We start from the raw sequence: 21425 nt of genomic DNA, 5'->3' as shown, positions 1-21425 counted from the left end.
CCCACCAGCAAGACACTTCAGCTCCATCCTGTGTCAAAATGGAAATAATACCTCCCTCGCAGAGGTCAGTGTTATGCAGGGCGCTCAGCCCAGAGCAAGCCCCCGGGACATCATAGCGATGATCGTCTGTGTTGGGGCTGAGATCCAGCCTGGTGGGTCACATGCACTGCCCACCCTCTTTCAGTGGAGAGACGTGAGGCCAGCAGAAGGGGTTGGACGGTCAGGAGACAGGTCTGTGCCCCTAGAGCCAGGACACTTGGGTTGGGACCTCACTGAGGGCTTTTATGCAGCTCACTTAAAATTGCTGAACCTAAATTTTCTCATCTGCAAAGTGGGCATAATACAGCAACTACGGGCATACCTCATTTGACTGCACTTTCGATATTACAACAGTTTGCTTGCTTTAACACACTGAAGATTTAGGGCCACCATGTATCCAACAAGTCTATCGGCGCTAGTCCCCCTCCCCACCCCAGCATTTGCTCACTTCATGTCTCTGTGTGTCACATTTTGGTAATTCTTACATTTCAAACTTTTTCACCATTATTATCTTTGTTAGGGTGATCTGTGATCTTTGATGTTACTGTTGCAAAAGTATGGCTTGCTGAAGGCTCAGATGTTGGTTAGCATTTTTTAAGCAATAAAGTAACTTAAGTTATATACATTGTTTTTAAAGACCTGCTACAGGACACATAGTAGACGATGACGGTACAGTATAAACGTAACTTCTCTGCACTGGGAAACCAAGAAATGTGTGTGGCTCGCTTTATCACGATATTTGCTTTATTGCAGTGGTCTGGAACCCAACCCACAATCTCGGAGGTCTGCCTGTACTTCCTTGGTTGATGAGAGCCCTTCATGAGGGGAACGCACAAAAGATGCTTACCACCTCACCCGGCTGTTAATAAAAAATTACAAAGATGAAAGGTAATGATGTTCTGTATGCTGTAAAATACTAAGCCACACATCGGAACAGACCGTTCTAATGTCTGTTTCAATTTCCAGAAATCCCACTCTTACCTTTCTTACTCAGGACACTAAGGCAGTCGTTCTTAAGGGCAAGCCCCAGACCAACAGCATCACCTGGGAGGCGAAGCCAGCTTCATAGACGTGCAGGCTATGCGTTCACGCCGGGTCCTACGCTCAGAAGGGACCGCTGCTTGGCTTCATGCCCTGCTGTCACCATCTTGAAATTCTTAATCTGAACAAGGGGCCCTGCAAATTGTGTGGCAAACTCTGGGGCCCCACTCCAGACACACTAAATCAAACTCTGGGCAGCGGGGGCGGGGGTGGCTGGCAAGCCATGGTTAATAAGAGTGATGCAGGCTACTGAGCCCACAGCCTGTGCCAAGCAAGCAGCAGAGGGTCTTCCTAGCGAGCTCCACCAGCTGTGCATAGTTCCTCCGCGGGGGCAAAACCACAGGTCCACCCGCAGGAGGGAGTGGGACAGAGGGTCCTGGCGGCTTTCTGCTCCCAGCATCTGTCTCCCCTCTGCTGACACTGAGCGCCGCCCAACCAGGGGCAAACGCAACATGGACTACTGACGTTTCAGCCTCCCTCACTTCCAAGGGCCCCTTCCAAGACTCAGTAACTGATTTTACATCTATAACTCTGTCATCTTTTCTGAAAGAGGCCCACCAGGTCGTAAAAGCTTCAGACCCTGAAACGCCCAGATCTTCCGTGGTCTAGGCAGGCAGGTGGGATTATCTGAGCTGTGATGTTTCCGTTGCTAAGTAACCATGAACAGTGCTTCTCAGACCCAACCCCTGCCCCTCAGCCCCCGCATGAGCATCACCTGGAGGGTTTTTTAAAATCTGGATTGCAGGGCCCCACCCTCCGTTTGTCAGTAGGTCTCGGCAAGGCCTGAGAATGTGTGTTTCTAACTGTCAACCAGGTACCACACTTTGAGAACCACTGGCTCTAGATGGATTCCCTCCACCTCCACCTGCCCCTCATTCCCCAATGACATGTAGCTAAAGCTGCTCCCTTAGCCCGCTAACACCTTTGAGTTCTGCTTTCAAGGGGCAAACCCCTGCTTGTCCACCCCATCCGGGAAGCCCTCCCTGACCTTCCAGGCTGGGCTTGGGGCCCCTTGTTCAGGCAGCTCTACCCCTTTTCTCATTCTCAGGCTATATTTGGGTGGTCAGTTGCCCCCACCAGACCATGAAAACCGTCCTTTATCTGGATTCTCCGGTGCCCGCCTCCACGCCTGCTGACCAACAGGAAGCCCACCCTCCTCTCCTCTGACTTATGATACCAGCTTTCCGCCTGGGGCCCCACTCCCTCCCCAGCGAGGCTTCCACAGGATGGATCAGAGGTTCCTCTTGGGAAAGGTGACTTTCTAATGATTCACTGGGAAGGACAACACGTGCCTTCACGAGGGGAGGCAAGCGGAGGCGCAGGTGCTGCAGGAGCTGGGGACGCAGAAACCTGTCTCCCAGGTTGAGTTATTGCCTGGGAGGGGGTGGCTGCTCCCAGCACAGCGGTGTCAGGAGCTGCTTCCTAATTAGGCCGCAGCCGGCGGAGGGGATGAAGGGGCAGGGCTGCTGCCCTCCTTTCTTCACTCCCCTCCTCTCTCTGCAAGTGTGGAGCTTGCAGCTTAAAAAGCCTCGCTCCAGCACGCAGCCTCCGGACCCTTGTCCCTCTCCCAGCGATCCTGCCCGTCCATCCCTGCGACACCACGGGGGCCAGGGCTCCTCCTTTGCTTCCCCATCAGGCGCACAGGTCAGCCTTCATCCCCTCGGCCATTGCTGCCTTCCCACTGCTCTTGGCTTCCCCTCTCTGCCCAACCCTCTACCCGTCAGTCTCGTCCCCGGAGTTGAGTGAAATATCAGGAGCTGGGTCCCCCCAAGGACATGGACACACATCTGAGGCCCCCAGGGCTGCCCCTGCCCCACCCATGTCCCCCTGTGGACGGAGGAGAGAAAGGGGCTACTCCCCTCTCCGGCTTCCAGGGAGCTCCTCCTGGGTCTGTGGGAGATCCGAAGGGCCAAGCCAGGAGGGCTTAAGCCTGGTGGATTAAGATGGCCCACAGCTGATGGAGCCTTGGGCGGACCCTCGGGCCCCAGGGCAGAGCCTTGATCTCCACCACCTGGGTCAGATTCACCTGAGGTGCGGGGCAAACATTCCCGGTCACCCGCTACCCCAGACCCACCGAGTCACAGCTGCTGCTGGTGGGGCCTGGGGATCTGCACATTCATGAGTAACCCCGAACACGCTCACACGCAGGGGACTTTGAGGACCACTGCTCCGGGATGTCGATCCTTCTCCATCACTATGTGCAGATTTTCAGGCTCTTTATTACCAGGCAATCTGAGGGGCCTCAGCTGTGAGAGATTTTCTTCTTATTTCAGGTTTTATTTACTTGCATTGTCTTAACGAGCAAAGGCGGGGAATAGCACTCAGCTCTTACCATGAGCCAGATGCTTTAGACAAGGAAGCAAAGCTATATGATTACAAACCACCCTGTTAAGAATAGTGGTTCCTTCTGTTTATTCAAGTCTTGCATGTCCATTATAGGGAATTTGGAAACTACAGCAAATTATAAAAATGATAATCATCTACAATCCCACTAACTACAGATACCAATATTCATGGACATTTTGATATATTTCAGTCCAGTATTTTTCCTATGCCTATATTTTAACATAATTGAGAGTTTACCAAATAGTTTTTCTTAAAAGAAAAAAAAGCTTGATTAAGGTATAACTGACATACAGTAATTGCACATGCTTAATATGCATAGTTTAAAATGTTTTGACAATTGTGTACATGCATTCATGAAACCATCACCAGAAATCAGATAATGAACAGATCCATCACTCCAAAGTCAATTTTTTAAACGGAGCTGTTCATTTGGAATAATTTTAGATTCATAGAAAAGTTGCAAAGATGGCATAGCCCAGCTCCCCCTAACAACAGCCTGCATACCATGATACGTTTATTAAAACCAAGAATTTAATATTGGCACATTGCTGTCAACTCAACTACAGACTTGATTTGAATTTCACCAGCTTTTTCACTGACATCATTTTTTCTATTCTAGGATCCAAGTCCGGATACCAAATTGCATTTAGCATCTTATTAGCATTCTAGAGTGAAAAAAACTCTTCAAAAACACCTGATTTAAACGAGTGCCTCATTTTTCTTGGTATCAATTTGCTACAGTGCTTGCTTGACTTTCCAAGTTTTGCTCTTAGAAGTAATGTTGCCATGAAAATCTTTGTACCCAAATCTTTGTTCACGTCTTACGTTGCTTCCCAGGGATAGTTTCCCTTTTTTCCCCCCAGGCTTATTGAGATATTGACATATAACATTATTTCCCCTGAACTCTAACTTGTAAGTGCAGGTCCTTTGATATATAACTTGCTTTGAATCCTCCCAAGAATGCTGTAATATACCTGAAACTAACATTGTAAATCAACTACACTTCAATTTGAAAAGAAAAATTAAAAAAAAAAAAAGAATGTGGTAAGATTCGGCAACCATCATAGTACTTGTTTCAGTGGCGAGTCGTCAGTGGAGGCTAACGTTAAAGAGTGAAAGTTTGATGAGGAACAGGATAGTCACGTGGTCTCAAACTAACTCCCCACAGATTCCTGGTTGATTACAAAGGAAGGCGTAGCCACTCGACTGTGGAAAAAACCAGCGGGCACCACCTTAATCAAGTGACCAATGTTAAGGGCATCAGAGTGAGACAAACCACACCATGAACTGCCTCCTCTGACATGCAAAGCAGAACACGAGATCTGGCTCAGAAAAACATCAGGCAAACCCAAATCGAGAAACATTCTACACCATAATTGGCTTGCACTCTGCAAAAATGCCAAGGTCCTGCAAGGCAAAGGCTGAGGAACATTCTAGGTGAAAGGAGATCAAAGGGACATGACCACCAAACACAATATATGATCTACGAGTTGGATGTAAAAGACACTGTTTGGAAAACTGGTCCATGGATTAGATAATAATACCCTGCCAATGTTAATTTCCTGACTGTGATAAATATTTTCTATGGAAGAAGGGACATGGTCTTCCATCTATGAGCCATTCTAGAAAGACCCAATATTAGACTTTGATTTAAGTGTTAGGAGGCATATTATGATGCTTTAGGATTCAAGCAGCTGAAAAGCATTATTAACATCACCCAGGTGAGATGCTTCCATAAAGTCTTGGAGTTTTCAACTTACATAAAAGTTGCACAATTGTAACAAGGAACTTCCATACGCCTCTCACCCAGAGGCCTTATTCAAATGTTGATAACTGCCCCGATGATGTTCTTTAGGGCAAACACATCCAGTCCAGGATCAGGCGTTATAGCCAAATTCCACACCCTTCTAGTCTCCTTCAATCTGGGCTGAATCAGGAAGAAAGGGTGGAGGGAGGAAGGAAGGGTGGGTAGAGATTTTTAGAGCATCCTTTTGTTTTCTGAACCTCAAAGTGTCTGAGTTGGAAAACTTAGAAAACACAGAAAAGCACAAAGAAACTAACCTCAGAGTCACTCCATCCAGAGACAAGTATTGTTCACTCTTGGATGAGCCCCATTTTTGTTCTTTGACCATATTTGAGACTACAGTGAATATATCACATTTTAGGAAAGCATAGCATCTCTTGGTAAGCTTGCTAAAAATACAGATTTTTGCTTTGGCCCTATCCTGTCTACTGAGTCAGGGTCTGTGGGGCTGGGGTCCTGGCATCTGTATTTTTAACTAGATCCCAGGGATCCTGATGCAGACCCTAGTTTAAGAATCATTCTTTGTGTTCTGTGTTTGCTGTTTAATATATGTCGTAAATATGTCCCTTTACTGAAAGGAGGTCTTTCCAATCACTTATATGAGCATGCATTATTTATATTACCCAAATTATATTTTAAAATATCTTTTAAAGGACAGCCAGCCTCCTTATCCTAGTTAATAACTTGTGTTAGAGGATCGACCTAGAGGTGGCCTCAGAACAGGGACCGAGGGAACATCTGTGGAATCTCAAAGAGACAAGGTGGATCCACATATCAGGAAATGGGGTGAAGGAGATCTTGCCCCAGAGACTCTCACCCATTTTGGGGAAAGAGTGAGCTGGTGACATTGCAATAAATGAATGAATGAATGAATGTTAATGAAACATTAGTGGGGGTAGGAAGGCAGCGATTTGGAGAGTGTGCAGGTGCTGGTCCCAGCATGGAAATCCCAGGTGATTCTAATGGGGCTTGACAGCCCCTCCTAATACAGTGGGGGAGCAAAGGGAGGTCTGCTGGGACGCGATGCATCTGTCACCGGCCCCCACTGCAGGGGGAGGTTTGTGTGCTGAGCACGTAGAACGCTGAGCACGTAGAATGCCGAGCCCCAGCCCTGCCAGGTCCAATCCAGAAGTTTCCAGACCAGCTCCCAGATCACTGGGCTTCTCCCTGCTTCCTCTGTGTAGCCCACACCGTTGTCCTTTCCCACTGCCGACTCCTCCTCCTGGGTTTATGAAGTAGCTCCTGTGCCTTGAAGCCCACGTGTCCAGTCGAATGTGGTGGTTATGCGTGTAAGCTCCGAGGACATAGACAGACCTGCCTCCGCCACCTACTGTGTGGCCTTGGGAAACCAACCCAACTTCTCTGAGCCTTCCTTGCCTCATCTGAAAGATGGCGTTAACAATAATATTTATCTATCTTAAGGGGCTGTACATATTAAATGAGATAATCCCTAGTAAGAGCTCACTCAATATCAGCTATTTATTTCATTAACATTTATCAAGCACCCTGGCCCGGGCCAAATCCTTTGCTAAGAAATGAGGATGAAAATTTGTTTAAAGGTGAAACCGTCTTTCCTCTGAAGTAATTCACAGTTTAACAGGAACAGGATCATATATAATATTTAATAGTTTTTTTTTCTGAAATGCTTACAGATTTATCATCTTCTCTAATTTTTATTATAATTCTATGAGTAGCTATGATTATTCATATTTTATAGATGAGGAAATTAAGGTTCAGAGAGGAACAGAGCAGTGGGCGGGGGTGGAAAGGAGGCTTCTGGGAAGAACACCCCTGGGTTTCTCCTCTCCTGTCTCACTGCACTTCACTTCGGACGCCAGGTGTGTGGGTTTTTCACACATCAAGCTGTTCTCGGCAACACCAGCCAGATACCCCACGACCTTCCTCTGACACTACTCAAAGTTAGTGCAGACCCCACAGGTTAAAGGGCCCATCCCACGAGGCTGCCCCCGACACATACTTTGGACACCAATCACAAGTGGTAGGTCTCCAGGTTCCCCGCAACTTCTGTCCGACGTGGCTGCAAATTGGAGGTTCCCAGGACCCCCTCCTTGGATTTGATCATCTGCTGGAACAGTTCTCAAAATTCAAACAACGGATGGTGGGTGGCATCACAGGGCCACAGCCCATTTAGAGGCTGAGAGATGCTGGAGTGTGTGTGGGCCAGACACGCGTGACCCTGGGATCCCCACAAAGCCTCCTCTGGCCCTGGACCAAGTTCTAGGTCATGGGCTTTTCTGAGCTGGAGGGTTGCTGAGGGCACTGGCAGGCATGCCAGCTGTGTGTTTCCTGCTGGTCGATCCTCCAGTTCTCTTCTGAAAAATGGTGCAACAGTTGTCGGGCCGCATGTAACAGAATGCCTGGCTACAAGTGGTCCAAAGGACAAGGACATTTATTATGTCCTTGAATGAGCAGTCTCAGGGGTAGGTGGTTCCAAAACTGCTTAATTCAGCCCTGGATGATGTCAATATGGACTCTGGGGCAGTTTCTCTGCAATTTGTGTTTACCTTTTTCTGAGGGTTGCGTAAACACCACAACCTCATGATGCCCAAAAGCGGGCAGGGAGGGAGGGAGAGGTTCTCTGGGGACACATCCTTCTTTTAACCAGGGAGGACGGTCTTTCCGCAGAGCCCCAGCAGACGTCCTGTTACATCTCGTTAGCCAGAGCTGGGTCATGTGCCCCCGGGCTGGTATTTTCACTGTAAGGTTCTTTACCTCAAGCATTTTTGCCACGAAGTTTTCACCACACAACTAGTTGGCCATAAGGCAGTTTTGTCGTGAAAGATAACCTGTTGACAGTGTGTTCTGGCAGTTCGGTTTTCAAGTGGTTGAAGTTCATTATCACCTCTTCCAGTCTGTGACGTAACTGATGGATTTATGGGGCTGCAGATGAGGGTTTGCCCCAAGAGCTGGTTTCTTGTTTTGAAACACAGTACAAGGGAAGAGAAAGACGCCCTAGAAGGCCCAGAGTTGAACCCACGTGTCCCACAGAACTTTAGAACGTCCATCAGTGGATGTGTGACAATATGCCAAGGACGCAGTGTAGAAAGTTTTTGCAACACATTACAAAGCTCAGTTACAAATATGAACCCTAGTGTTTGGAACCTGATAACCTCTCAACGAAGGAAGAAATTTCAGTGAAAAAGTGTGATGCTAAACAGGGAAACAAATCAACGAGCAAAAAAAAGTATACTATGAACAAAAGACTTGGAAGACAGATGCTTTGGTACAACCCACAAAATAAAACCTAGGGGGGGTTGGTATAGCTTAGTGGTAGAGCACATGCTTTGCATGCATGGGGTCCTGTGGGTTCAATCCCCAGTACCTCCATTAAAAAATAATAATAATAATAAAGTTTGTTTAATAAAATAAAAATCCTTAAATAAAAAAAAAAAGATCAGTCGTTTGCACACTATTGCCATGAAATCAATGCACATTTTAAATGTATTCAAATATTTTGTACTTTGCAATGGAATCCTTTTAATTTTGTTAATTATTTCTCATGTTTCATAATGTCCCCTTTAACGTCCCTCTCTTATTTTTTGTTATTTTGTCTTTTACGGCAAAATTGCCTTATTAGCTTTTCAGTGAAAATGTTTGCAGAAAAATTGCCTCAGCAAAAGTGTCTGCGGCAAGGATGCTTATAGCAAAAGTACCTGGAACCCACATGCTCATGCCTGGACCGATTTACTGGGTGCTGCCAACCTCATCGAAGGCCGTTGTCCCCACAGAGGCTCCTTTCTGTTCTTTGAATGACATGGTTCCCTCCTGCTATGGGCCATTTACACATAACAGTTCCTATGTCTGGAGCGGTCTCCCCTGTTAATAACGATGCAGACTTCATATCTCAGTTTTTCAAGGAATTACTGAACCTCTCTCTGCCTCACTTTCCTCCTCGGTTAACTGCAAATTATATCATTTACTTTTTCTTTATCTTCCACAATTTGGTGGGGAGACTGTGCTCAACTGGGTGGTTCTTCAGCTGATCTCACTTGGTCTCATGCAGTTGCCATCAGACGGTGGCTACGGTGGTTGGGACAAGATGGCCTCACTCACGTGCCTGTGTTGGAGGGGACAGCTGGAAGGCTGGTGTTCTCCCCTCTCTCCTCAGGTGGCCTTTTCATATGACTTGGGCTTCTTTACCTGATGACTGGATCCCCACAAGCACAAAAGTGCCAGGTCTTCTGGAGGCTCAGACCCAGAACTGGCACGCTGTCACTGCTGCCATGTTTCACTGGGTCAAAATGAGTCACAGGACCACCCCAAACTCAAGGAGAGGGGTCTATGCAGGGTCTGAACACTGAGAGGCATGGGCCACTGGGAACTACCTTTGAAGACTTGCTACTCCATCATTTTACAGGCTACCGAAAGGGAATCAGTAGCTTCCAGGACAGGCAGAAAGCAGTCCCTTAAATTCACTGACATCATGAGATACACTTAGCCAATCGGATAAGTATGCTAAAGGCACATTTCTCCTAACCCGACAAGACAATATTCTGTTCTCCAAGAGCCCATGTTGTATAGCAAGACAATTAAAATAACCACTTAGCCTTTTCTTTATGAGAGCTCAACATCGAAAGTCCTTACTCAAAGAACTGATTTTCCCTTTTCTTGATCTTGAGACACAGCAGTGATAGTGAAAGGGCACTGGAACAAGGGTCAAGGTCACACATTACAACCCCAACTTGGCAACTAAGTAGCTAAGTTCACAACATCTCTTGCCCTTTTGGGGCCCAGCCTTTCCTCTGGGACAGGTTTCCTCCACTTTGGGGCTTGCACCACCCAAGGGGCAGAAACAAATTTCTCATGATACGTTACATGATTTTAGGTGGCCTACCCTCACGGCATACAGTAACATCCAGTCACTTAGAGACAGAGTTATTTCATGTCGAATTCTTCCTCAGTCTTTCTGCTTGCATCAAGGAGAAAGCCACCGCTGGGGGCTGGTGTGTCTTTAAACCCTCCAGCATGTGGTGGAGGCGCCAGGATGAATCAGACAAGCTGCTCTAACAAACAACTTAGTGACTTAATAAAGACTTATTTCCTGCTCCACCCAGTCACTCAGGCACCCAACCTCCTTCCATCTTGTGGCTCCACCAAGCCCCAGGCCCTGGAGACTTCCTTTTACCTCTGCATCCAGCCGGCGGGCAGAGGAAGAAAAGTAGCGTGGAGGATTCCTGGGCCTGGGAATGGCTTGCGTGGTCCCTTCCTCCCATGTTCAGTTGGTTCAAAACCACCACGGAGCCTCACTTAGAAGCAGGGGGGCTGAGAGGTGAGAGAGAGAACACTGATACTGGAGAACCATTACCCAGTCACTGCCAAACTTGCCAGTCTGTGGACCAGAGCATTCTGGAAGCAACCGGATCTTGAGAGAATTAAATTACATAATATGGCTTCTGAGCCAGCATGGTCATGCCTGCTGTTACCTTCTCTTTATAGGAAGTGCTCCTGGCTTCCCCCATTTCAGTTGGTCACATAAAATTTCCTTATTAAAGAGATACCTCTTAAAGTGAGTAAACGGTGCAGTAAACGGTGTGAAGATACACGAATGTCCGACACTTGGGAAACATGGATCCAAGGCGGCGCTGTCCAGCGGAACTTCCCACTGTGATTGCGATGTCCTGGTCTGCACTGTCCAGCGTGGCAGCCACTAGCCATCTGTGGCTCCTGAGCATGTGGCTAGCATGACTGAGGAACTGCATTTAAAATATTGCCTTGATTTTACTATATAAGGCAATTCAGATCTAGGGTGATCACTATGATTGACAATGAATGTTTGGAAGGCACTGAAGAGAATTCGGAGGGTGGCAGTGCCGCAATAGATTATGAATGTCTGGCACAGGGCTGGAGGGGAAGCGATGGTAAGAGTGCCTCTTATGGCCATCACTAGAGGTAGATTTTCTCCCAGCATCTTTCTAGCTCTAACATTTCAGAATTACACATTCTTCCCTAAACCATCAGTAGAACTTGGCCCCCCCCTTAATGATCTGTCTAACCCAGGATGTGACGGGAATATTTGGTTCTAATCTCTGTTTTCCTTTTAAAACCTCGTGCCATCTGCCTCTTCCCTGATAAATGTAGACTACTGACGGAGGGATTCACTTGAAAGTATTTACCCTTATCCACAGGCATTTGCCCCGAAACCAATGATTTCAGGCTTGTGAGATGTGAGTCACCTTCTCTTTTTCCCCAGAAAGACACTGAAAAGCCACCCCTTCAGAGGCGAGGGGGTCATTACCAACGGGAAAGGGAAGGACCCCTTCTGTTTAATGTGTGGCTGACAGTGGGATGCTGGAAATAGCCTTTTATCATGTGGCAGCGGAGGTGGGGCGGGCTGTCCCAGGCTTTGGCTGTCTTGGAGAGGAATCCACAGGTTCCCCTGCAGAGAAAGGAGGCGGGCCGTGGAGCAGCACCCTCCCCAGAGTGTCAGGAGGGCTGGCAGCTCTCCCTCAGCCCTCCCCCAGCGTCCCTGCCAGGAATGGAGGGACCGATCGGTCTAGGGGCTGACCCTGGTTGCCATTTCTGACAGCTTTATAATTACACTCTCCACCCGTCAAATTACCGGTAACCTTTTGATCTTCTTGTTGAGGGAGTGTGTGTGTTTTATCTTAGCCTGATCGTCTCATCCTTGTTTTCTTTTCTTTTCCTCTCTGGTCTTATCATCATTTAAACCACAACCCTGGATTCTCAAGGCCAACTTGGTTTCTCTTTCCTTCTGCTTTTTCCTGTTACTGAATTACCTTGAGTAAGCCCCATCACCTTTCTGACGCGTTTCCCATCAGTGAAATAAAATGTTTTGATTGGATCGTAAACACTTTCCTGCCTCCAGAACTGTGAGAAATAAATGTCTGTTGTTTAAGCCATCCAGTCGGTGGTCACTGGTTGTATCAGCCTGAACTAAGACAGTGAGGCAGGGTTAGCCAGTTCCTACTCTTGCTGTGGGCCGGAGAAGAGAGTGGGGAGAACACTGGACTTTGGGGTTTAAATACTTGCTCTGACATACATCATCTGCAGACTCTGGACAAGTTATCCTCTGCACCTGTAAGCTCAGTGTAAGAGCAATGACTCCATAAGCTCTTATGAAAATGAAACAGGCTCTGTATGTAAAGCTCAGAGCACAGAGCCTGCAGCCCCAGAACTGCCCACTGACAGCTGTTAAGTTCCTTCGTGGGGGTGAAGGAGATTTGAGTTCTGATACCTTTTTCTCCTCAATATTTTTAAATAAAAAATTTCAAATACAACAAAATGCTGTAAAGGTCTTACAGTGAACACGCACATACCCACCACCTAGATTCCACCCTTAATGTGTTGCTTTTGTTTGCTTTATCACGTCTCTAGCCACCCATCCATGTCTTTCTCCACCCGTTGATCTACCTGATTTTTGTTACATTTCAAAGTAAATTTCAGGCATCACATCCTTCATACATTTGGCCCCTAAACACTTCAGCATGCATGGCATTAACGAGAGTCCAATGTGTTTTTTTGCAGCTTTTACCTCTTTCAATGGACAATCTACATATAATGAAATGTGCAGATCTCAAGTGAACATTCACTGAGTTTTGAGAAAGGCATACATACACCTGTGCGATTTAAACCCCCTATCAAGATGTGGAATATTGTTATCCCCCAGAAAGCTCTCTCATGCCCCTTCCCAGTCAGTTCCTGGCCCCACCCCTAGAGGCAACGGTTGTCCTTATCTTCACTCTGGATCAGTTTCGCCTGTTCCAGAATTTCACATGAAACGGAATCACGTAGTAGACATACCATGCATACTCTTTCGTGTAAAGCTTTTTCACTCAGCATCGTGTTTGGGGGATTCGTACTGATAATTTCTTATCACAGCATGTATTACTCAGCCTAGGCCACCAAACAAAACACCGTGGACTTGTTGGCTAGAATTACAGAAATGGATTTCCCCACAGTTCTGGAGCCTGGAAGTCTCAGGGTGCCAGTGTGGTGGGTTTCCCAGTAAGGGCTTTTTCACTGGTTTGTAGATGGCTACCTTCTCGCTGTGTCCTCCTCACATGAGAGAGACAGAGAGAGAGAGAAGGAACTAGCCTCTGGTCTGTTTTTCTTTTCTTATAAGGACATTAAACCCATCACGAGGGGTCCCAACATCATGAGCTCATCCACACCTAATTACCTCCCAAAGGCTCCACTTCCACATACCATCACACTGGGGCTTAGAGATTCCACGCATTGAGTTTTGGGAGGATACAAACATTCAGTCCACCGCACAACACTCAGGATTTCCTTTCCAGATCCAGACATCTCTTGAAACAATCAACTGCCAGAACAACTGATCTGGCTCTCCCCAGACGAAAGATATCAATGAAAAGAAATATTGTTATGCTATCAAATAGCTTATCGTGAACCAGGGCATCCACTCGTAAGCTGCAGAGAGGAAAGATTTTGAAAAATATTAAAGTGTCTATTCTATTTGGCAGGATAAAAGCCGCCCGAGTGGCAACCTCATGACAAAATTAAATCGCCCAGGGATTTTCATCTTTCACATGTTCAAGTAGGGCTGGGAGGCTACTTGGCAATCGTTGCATGATGGCATGAGGGTTTCGGTCATACGTACAAGCCAGTTTACATAATGGACATCCAGGTCGGGGAGTCCATCTCACCTGCCCACTGCTGTGTCTTGGGACCTGGAAGAGGGCCTGGAGAGCAGCAGATGCTCAGTAAATACCTGCAGTACTTACTGAGAGTCATGAATGAGCGTCTGTGAAGCACTGGCTCATCCCCCCAGATAATATAGTGCTGAACTTCTGACATCCCTCCATGAGTCTGTGCTGTCTCCTGATCAGCCAGGGCACATCACCCCCTCATCAGGTCTATAATCCCCTTCAGCTCGGGCTGAAGTTGCAGAGGTAGAGTGGAGAAGAAAATGGGAGGTGAGGTCAACATGTGGGATGGTGTATTAATCAGGCCTCTTTTGGCTTACAAACAACAGAAAACTGGCTTATGCAAAGAAAGGACGTTTTTGGCTCATTTAATTGAGCAATCAGGTACTGATGGGCTTCAGGCATGGCTGGACCCAGGGGTTCATTTTCAGTCCTTACCTCTTGTTTCCTGTTCTCTCCCTTTCTCCCCCATTTCTCTGCTCTAGCTTCATTCCCAGGTAGGTTTTCTCCTTGGTGTGGCCCCTAGAAGAAAGAGAGTCTTTCCTCCCACTATTTCCAGCAAGATTCCTGGGATTATGTCTCCTTGGTCTAACCTCCTGGGTTACCTGGCCCTCTCTGGCACCCTGGCACCAGAACATGGCACTCTGATACATCACATGCACTTCTTTCCTCACCACGGCAAAGCCCAGAATGGAACCAACTTTACCTAAACAATGTAGACTAAAGTAGGGGAGATGAGACCACCCCCCAAAGTAAAATCAGAAAGGGCAATGGATGCCGTGCAGGTATAAGCAACAGACGTCAGTGGTATGTGGGTGGTTCACGTGGCCACTAAGTCACCCTGGGTGAAGGTTAGATTTGGGGTGGACAGAGAGACTGTTAATAAGGTCCCAAAGCCTTCCATAAAAGAGGGATGAGTTGCCAGGAGATTGGGAGATGATTTCGGTGAGAATGAGACATGAGGTCTAGCCCCAGCACAGAGCTAGTGGTCAAGAATTGGACGCACAGATACACAAATGAGTGCGAGGCAACGGGGGAGTGTGGTTTGGACTACATGTTGGGTAACTGGGAGCACGCAGTCTCTAGGCAATTGGGGGGGGATGGGTGAGGGGACAGCTCAGTCAGCCAAGTCAGAGGGGACAGGGGTAGTCAGAGCTCAGAGAAGAGACTGAAAACACAGTGGGGGTGCTTGGGGATTGACCCAAAGAGTCAGGAAGGCCATGTAAAACCTGGAACGCGCCACCTCGATCTTCTGGTGGTACACGGCTTCTTTCCTACAGACCCCCTGACTGTAATTAACCTTGTTAAAAATCATTACCTCTTCAAAGCTCAGTGGAATCCTGCTACTGGGGAATTCAAACGAGTCCCTTGCTCTTTTTCATTTTAAATGAAAGCACATTGTGAAATCTATCAGTATCCATCAATGTTTTTATCTGCTCTAATCCCGTAGGCATTGAATGGTTTTCCTTTCTGCTGGGTTTGATTTCATGACAATAAATCATACCCAGGGGCACAATGATTGTACTGATGCTTTGATTTGAATTTCTGAGACTTGGCAAAATTCATCCCAAAGCAAATCATTAGCTTTAGAGCCCTTGAACGACCCAACCTGAGCCAAGATCGGGGAGGTGTCCGGGACAGAGAAGCAGAGATGAGCTCCTAGTGTCTAGTTCTCCAGGAGCTGGTGTTATCACCTTCAGAAAAACACATCACGCACCGAAAGTATGTTACAGTTCTCAGCCCTGCTGGGGAGATGTTGCTGAACTGTCTCCACAACATCAAAAAGCTTGTTTTCTTAAATGATAATTAGAGCGTCTCTGTAGGAGAGCTAGTTCATAAAGACGCTCCCTATGACACTGCTTCATGCACACAAACAAGCCAGACGGGGAACCGCAACCACGAGGGCAGAGGCCGCCGCTAATGAGACATGACATCAGCACTTAGCCTCCACTGGCCAATTAATGTCAGGAGAAGTAAATAAGGCTAATGAAACTTTCTTTTCATCTGCGCCAGGAGCTGCAGCGTCTCCGTAGGTGAGTAGGGCTGGCCCAGAAACCCCTCTGCTGGAGGTCTGTGGGGGAATGTGACTTTATTGCTAGAACTTGTTGGAGAGAGAAAAAGTACTTAACTGCACTGAATAATTAAAGAGATCGACTCGGTTCCACATGTCAGAGGAGACATAATTTTAGGATGGAAAGAATTTGCTTTCCAGGCTATGACTCCAAGATGTGCAGAAGAGCCTCCGTGTCGGAGGACAGGACAGGGTCCTGTTGGGTAACATGGTCCTCCCTGTGCAGCTGAAGGGATAAGTGTGTTGTTTCCACCCCTTCAGCTGCAGGAGGCTGGATGCTTGCCTCTGTGCCAGACGCCAGCCAGCCACTTTGAGGCTTGGTACTGTGTGGGGGTCATGGGTTACAGAAACCCATGGCTGGGTTTTGATTCCCAGCTCTGCCACTTATGAGCTGTGTGATCTTGGACAAGTTCCTTAATGTCTCTGTGCCTCTGTTTCCTTATCTGTAAAGTGGGGGGTGATAAAAGTACTTACTTGCATAGGGTTGTTTTCAACATTCAGTGAGTTCCTACATGCGAAGCAATTAGAAGAATGACTGGTCATTTAGCTGACTTCCCCCTGGCCCCGCTACCCCCTCCCTTACTGACGGGAAGGCAGTTTCTTTTTTCTTTCTGAAGCTGAATTATAGACATACTGACCATTGCCCTGCTGTCCATCTCCCTGCCTTCCCTTTTCCCTTCCCCCAAGGCCACGCCCATTCTCACCACTGTTCGTAATTATCGCCAGTGATGCTATCCTAGGAATTCAGGAATAGAAATCTGCTTCCAAGGAGCCAAGCTAGAAGGCTCAATACATGAGGGGTCCTGGGGTTCTCTGTGCTAAGCTGGGGCTGGGGAATCACATGTGTGATGGTCTAGAGAACCCACAGCCACGGTCAAACCAAAGAGCCTGGATTTCAACTTGGGCCTCACTTTGGAGGCACAAGAGCTCTGGAAACAGCACCTATCCTGGGGGAACGCCTCCCTGGCTGTTAACTGAGGCTTTTTTGGAAAACACTGCTCTCTCCCAAGCCGGAATAATTCCCTATCCTTTAAAATGATTTCTAAACAACTTTATTCAGATACAATTTATGCAAAGTTTCTCAACTGCTAAACTGCACATATTTCAGATGTTTAGTTCAATGAGTTTGGGCAGATTACAGACCCGAGAGACGGCTACACAAAAGGATACAGAACGCTTATCACCGCTAGTCTCTCGGTGCCCCCTTTTGAGGCTGCCTCTCCCTCCATCCCTGTTCCCAGGCAACCACTGATCTGCTTTCTGTCACTACAGGTTAGTTTGTGTTTTCTAGACTTTTAGGTCAATGAAACTGACTTAAATGTATGGAAAGAAGTGTGACTTCTTTCACTCAGCAAGAAATCTTTGAGATTCATGTGTGGATTTTTGTATGTATCAAAAGTTCTTTCCAACAAGAAGTTCATATTGTATACAGCACAGGGAACCATGTTCAGTATCTTGTAGTAACTTACAGTGAAAAAGAATATGAAAACGAATATATCTACGTTCATATTCGACTGAAGCATTGTGCTGTACACCAGAAATTGACACAACATTGTAAACTGACTATACTTCAAAAAATATATATATATATATACAAAAGAAAACAAAAAGTTCTTTCCTCTCTAATGCAAACTAGCATCCTATTATAGGAATGCATCACATTTTGCTCATACATTCGGTTCCTGGCGGACATTTTTGGGTTGTTTCTAGTTTTGGGTTATTATTACAAATAAGCTGCTATATACAAATTTTTACATGGAAATATGTTTACATTTTTCTTGGGTAAATACCTGGGAGTAGAATTGCTGGGTCATACGGTGGAGTTTCATTTTTTAAGAAATTGTCAAACTCTTTTCTAACATCGTTGTACCATTTCACGGTCTCGCCAAGAATGTACAGGAGGAGTTCGTGCACAGGAAGAAGGCTGGTTTTTGTTCACTCACTGTTCACAGACTACTTCACTTCTGCTTATCAGATGTGTGGGGCTTTCCCTGCACCACGCAATTCTGCAACACCAGGTGGGCAGCCTACAATGCATGTAACTCAACTCTGACAATATCTACCTAGAGACAGCATCAGATCCCAAAGGTTAAGGGTTTGGCCCGGCAAGGCTGCCCCACCCCCGACTTCAGGTGCAAGTTCCAGTCGTCACCAGAGAGATTGGCTCTGGAGTAGAGGTTCCCACAATGCCCCTGTAGGAGTAAGCGAATTTGCTAGAGGGCTCACGGAACTCAGGGAAACATTTCACTCACTAGACCACTGGTTTAGTATAAAAGGATGCAGCTCGGGAGCAGCCAGATGAAGAGATGCACAGGGCGAGGTATGTGGAAGGCGCAGAGCTTCCACACCCTCTCCAGGGGCGCACTCCCAGCGCCATCACGCTGAAAGCTCTGTGAACCCCGTTTTGGGGGGGGGTTTCATGGAAACTTTGTTACCTCGGTGCGACTGATTAAATGACCGGGCGTTGGTGATTAGCTCCGTCTCCAGCCTCTTGGCCCTCTCCCAAGGATGGAAGGGTGGGCCTGAAAGTTCCAACCCTCTAATCTGGTTCCCTTGGCAACCAGCCCCGTTCCACAGATTTCCAAAAGTCGCCTCATTAACATAAACTTGTTATGAATAATTAAAGGTATCTGCATTTCTCTTAGCACTTAGGAAATTCCACAGGTTTTAGGAATTCTGCCAGGGACAGGGATGAAGACCAAATATATATATATATATGTACACACACACACACACACACACACACACACACACACACATATACATTTCTCATCGTAAGTCGCAGTGTCACAGTTGTACCAAATGCTTGTTAACATCTGATATTGTCGATCTTTTCCACTTTAGCCATTTTAGTGAGTGACAGATAGCATCTCACTGTAGTTTTAATTTGTACTTCCATGTTGGCGGTGAAAGTGAGCATTTTTCATGTTTGTTGGCTATTCATAGATTTTCTTTTGTTAAGTGTTCCAATATTTTGCCCACATTTTTTTATTAACCTTTTAAAAAATTGAATTGTAAGAGTTCTTTACATATTCTGGATACAAGCCTTTTATCTGATAAATGTGTTGCAAATAAAGCCTTTCAGCCGGTGGATTGCCTTCCGTCTTCTAAGTGATGTCTTTGGAAGAACAGAATGTTTTATAAAGTCCAATTTGGCAATGTTTTGTTTCATGGTTCATGCTTTCTGTGTTTGCTGAGCATCTGGAATTTGCAAACTTCTGTCTTTTACCAAATATGTGAAGTTTTGACTTTAATTTCTTCAAATATTTTTCTGCTCCATGATTGCTTTCCTTTGGGGGACTCATATGATGTGTGTATTAGACCTTTTGACATTGTCTCGCAGGCCCCTCAGGTTTTATCTCCAACCCTTTTCCTCTTTTTCTTTAAATTGAGTGATTTCTATTCACCTGTCTTCATGTTTGCCCATCCCTGTTCTGATATTAACCCCCCATGGGGAATTTTAAAATTTCAGTTATTGTATTTTTCAGTTCTGAAATTCCCGTGTGGTTATTTTTATACATTCTATTTCTCAGATGAGCTATCCTTTATATTAATTCACTTTAAGCATTTGAGACAGACGAGGTCCCTGCTGTTCTGGAGCTGGCATTCTGGGCCGGGTGGGGAGGATACACATAAAGACCATGAAACAAGCAAAATTCTTAGTGATGTGCTATGAAGAGAATACACACGGGAGGGGGAGGTGATGCCTGGGGATGAGGAGCATAACCACGTACGGGGGAGAGGGCAGGCCATTCTGAGCAGTAACTTGTGAGCTGAGGCCACAATACTAGTTAGCCCATTCTCATCAGAGGGAACAACAAGTGACCAGGGCAGTGGAATGGTCAGCAGAGCCGGGGCTGAGCCCTGGGGATGGGGCAGAGCAAGGGGACCTGGGAAGTCATAGCAAGTTTGGACTTGGTTCTGCGTGAGGTGCAAATCCCCTTTAAGGAAGAAAATTACCTTTTAAAGACAAATTACAGGACAGAATAGTAAAAAGTAACTTGTGATTATTCACAGTCAGTTAAATTTATTTACATAGGTTTTTTTTTCCTTATATAGTCCCTTTAGGTTTTATCTAAAGGAAAAAGTCAATTTGTATATATTTGTGTGTGTGTGTGTATAGTCACAAATGTTAAAAAGAATAATGAAAATAAAATCCATTGAAGGAAAAAGAGAATTCCGTCAGCAAAATCTTTTCTAAAAAGATGCTAGGAGACATTTATTATATTCAAGAAAAAATTTTCCATTGTGCGTATATATAAATATACCTAAGAGCTCTCCAATGGCAAAGACAGTATTTTACGAAGTTATAAAAAATCAATATTACCTGTCAAGTACTCTCTCTTGCATGTGCAACCAAAACCGCCAAGGTTATCTGAACAAGGAATCCCTGGGGTCTATCGCAGAGAGCTTTTAATAGAACTTGCCTTGACAATTTATTCCTAAATCTCCCTTTTTCCCTTTAGCTCAATACAATATTGCTACTTAATTTCATGACTGCACAAATCTGTCTTAGGCACTACTTGGGGGATAAGTACCAAGAGTTCAAGTAAAGGCAAATGATGTTTCTGCTACCTTTTCTCAAAAGATTTCACACCGGAAGACAGACTATGATATTAAACTGCATTATGTGTCTATAGATTCTGCAGTTATATATAACTCTGTCTCATTCACAGGTACATAAGGCAAATGGTCCTAGGTTTATTGTTCAGGCTTAAACAGGCCTTGTAACCCTCTGTCAGGGACTGATTATCTTGCAATGCTGGAAATCAAGATATTATGAAGGGTTCTGTTTGTTGGTTCCATGAAATTCACTAGATTTCCCCCCGCCCTGTTCGCCAATCTGAGGAGAAGTATGACTGAAAACTTGAGATAAACTTACCTATTGTAAAAAGCAAATACGGCTAGAGATCATCTCCCCACGCACTGTCCACAAACTCACCTTTCTGCGTGCTGACAGACCACTTTAAATAACCTTCCTTCTTTAGCAGTCTCTTATTTTTGCCCCCAAGTAAAAATGATTAATTGGAGGAAGGAGCATTAGGTGGCACTCCTTGCCCTGAGAACTGCCGGGTCCCTGCCCCCTGGGTAAACAAGGAAGAAAGCATCATCTGATGAAGCATGCTGTTATGGCCAGAGCTGTGTGCTGTGCCCATCAGGCTTCAGTTCAGTTTTTCAATCTCCTCCAATGAAAATCCTCTGCCTGGAACAACCTGTTCCTTGGACAGGCTTTGCCACCTTGAACCTGTTGTCAGAGAAGGGCCCTTAAGGCCTTGCCTAGGCTTTACAAACCCTGGGGTGAAGTCCCAGGGCTTCTGGCTAACACTGGGTGCTGAATTATCTGTTGCCAAGAGCAGGTGCAAACCTCTCAGCTGTGAAAAACATTTTCCAGGAAAGAGGATGGCGTTAGGGAGCATAGGCTCAACAACTGGACTGCCTGCATCGCAATCCTTCCTTTTCCACTAGTGAGCTGTGT

The 21425-nt window shown here is 46.1% G+C and overlaps 1 protein-coding gene and 1 non-coding gene across 2 annotated transcripts in view; one reads left to right on the top strand and one right to left on the bottom strand.

The window, feature by feature from the left end:
- Positions 1 to 21425, bottom strand: part of CPPED1 (calcineurin like phosphoesterase domain containing 1) — a 182282-nt gene that overhangs the window by 48724 nt on the left and 112133 nt on the right. The gene's annotated exons all lie outside the window — the stretch shown is intronic.
- Positions 8502 to 8578, top strand: TRNAA-UGC (transfer RNA alanine (anticodon UGC)). The gene has a single exon. It is a non-coding gene; the product is annotated as a tRNA-Ala (tRNA).

This window comes from Camelus dromedarius, chromosome 24 (assembly GCF_036321535.1).
Source record: "Camelus dromedarius isolate mCamDro1 chromosome 24, mCamDro1.pat, whole genome shotgun sequence".
Classification (NCBI taxonomy): domain Eukaryota; kingdom Metazoa; phylum Chordata; class Mammalia; order Artiodactyla; family Camelidae; genus Camelus; species Camelus dromedarius.
Note: the sequence above shows the minus strand (reverse complement) of the source record. Positions and strands in the feature narration are given on the sequence as shown.